Here is a 2,225-nt window from a genome sequence, read left to right as displayed (position 1 = left end):
AAGAGGCTTTCTGCTCCCATAAAGATTTACAGCCTTGGAAACCCTGTACAGGATCGCTATGAGTCAAAACCGACTCCACGGCACATAACAACAAGAATTATTATGTGAAAACCAGGAAAAAATACTTGTACACATTTTGCTTTTATTTCAGTATGTGTATCACTGTTTAAAGGAACCCTGGTGGCCCAATCAGTGATGGGTAGATCATACCCACCAGCTCCCCAAGAGAAAAATCTGACCATCTGCTCCCATAAAAGTGACAGCCTGGGAAACTCTAAAAGAAAATTCTAATCTGTCACAATAAGGCCACAACACAGCCATCACTGTGAAACTATATAAGTATTCAGATGTTAAGTGCCATCCACCTAGTCAGTTCTGACTCATAGTGACCCTGTATAGTGTTTCCAAGGAGCGGCTGGTGAGCTTGAACTGCCGACCTTGCAGTGCCACACCAGGACTCCCTAAGGGAAAGTTCTGATATGTCACAATAAGGCCCACACCACAGCAATCACTGTGAAACCATGCAGGTTTTCAGAGAAAATATGATAGTTGGGCAAAACACAGCAAAAACACTGGCAAATGAAAGCATTTTTGACCCAAAAATTGTATGTAGTACTATTTGTCTAATAGTAACTAGCTTGTTTCCTGGAAAAATCACTTAGAACAAAGACACAGTGTAAGAAAACTTTAGCAAGGCTAGCTTTCAATATTGTTTAGAAAGGCAAACATGAAAAGCAAGCAACCGCAACATTTTGTTTTCCCTCAATTTACAGGCACATTCCAACATAGGACAGCTGAGGTATATTTCCGTGGGCACACAGTCGCTTTTTCCCCTCCCAGGGACACACTATCCCCTTTCAAACCAATGCTATGTATGCATGACTATATTTAGGGACACACATATTGAGAGATCGCTGCTGGAAACTCACTGCTACAAATGAGAGGGAAAATCTCAAGGCATTGAAACCAGAAGCTCCTTGTTCCTGGCCCCATCAATTCCAAAAAAACTGGAGTAATTCAGAAAGTGTTACTTTCTGTCACAAATTCCTGTCACAAAGTTCACTTGAAGAACAGGAACATCTTCATTCCATTCCAGGAAGAAGTACCAGGGCCTGGGGGGTTGGTTTGTTTCAAACAGCACAGTAAGTTTAAAGTTGTCACTGAGTGAAGATCCGATGACAGCATGAAGCGCTGGGTAGAGTCACAAGTAGAAGCAGACGCTGGTTTTCGGCCCAGAGGCCACAGCAAAGCACCAAGTTGGAATCCCGAGCATCAGGAACCACGAAGAGATTCCCGCTTGTCAGCCAATGAATCTTTCTGATGGCCACGTCATCTGGGGTCGCGGAGGAACGGCGGGCACTTGTGCCTGGGCCGGGGCCAGGGCCTCCATCTCGCGCACGATCTGCGTGAACACCTGGTCCACCATCAGCTTGCTCTTGGCCGTGACCTCCAGGAACGGGCACCGCCACTCGCGGGCCAGCGCGCGGCCCTGCGCCTGCAGCACCTGGCGCTCGGCGTCGCGGTCGGCCTTGGTGGCCACCAGCACCAGCGGGGCAGCGCGCGGGCCCCGCAGGCGACCCAGGCGCTCCCGCAGCGGCCGCAGCGCCTGGAACGAGGCCTCGCTGTCCACGCTGTAGAGTAGCACGAAGCCGTCGCCGTTGCGCATGTACAGGTCTGTGAGCGTGACCAGGTGCGCGGCCCCTACCGTGTCCACGATCTCCAGCAGCGCGGGCGCCGAGTTCACCTCGATCAGCTTACTGAAGAGATCCTCGACGGCCGGCTCGCAGTGTGTGGGGAAGGTGCCGCAGGCGAACTGCGTGGCCAGCGCCGTCTTGCCCACGGCCGCGCTGCCCAGCAGCACCACGCGGTAGCCCTTGGCCGGCCGCGGCGGCGCCAGTCCCGCCATGGCCGGGCTGCTGGGGACAAAGGCGGGGCCGAGGGGGCTGCCTGGGAGGAAGAGGAGGGGACGCAGGAGAGGCGGGACCCAGCAGGAGAGAGGGCCCAGGAAGGGTACTTGCGCGTCCGGGAGGCTGGGCGGCCTAACTGGCTGTCAGGCCTACTCCAGCCGGGTCTGGATCAGCCCCTGCGTCCCAGGGTTCCACCTCCCGGCCTGCCACCGAGGCGGAAACACTGCGAGTCTGGGAGTCCGCATGTGTCTCCGCCCCTCGGCGTCCCCAGTTCTGGGGCCCTCTGGCGCCAAGTCTTCCCGCCAGCTCCTTCTCCTC

The 2,225-nt window shown here is 54.5% G+C and overlaps 1 pseudogene; it reads right to left on the bottom strand.

Moving 5' to 3' along the window:
• Positions 1-1,300: 1,300 nt before the first annotated feature.
• On the bottom strand, positions 1,301-1,906 carry LOC102826964 (annotated as a pseudogene).
• Positions 1,907-2,225: the final 319 nt, after the last annotated feature.

This window comes from Chrysochloris asiatica, unplaced genomic scaffold, assembly GCF_000296735.1.
Source record: "Chrysochloris asiatica unplaced genomic scaffold, ChrAsi1.0 scaffold00025, whole genome shotgun sequence".
In the NCBI taxonomy this organism is placed as follows: Eukaryota; Metazoa; Chordata; class Mammalia; order Afrosoricida; family Chrysochloridae; genus Chrysochloris; species Chrysochloris asiatica.
Note: the sequence above shows the minus strand (reverse complement) of the source record. Positions and strands in the feature narration are given on the sequence as shown.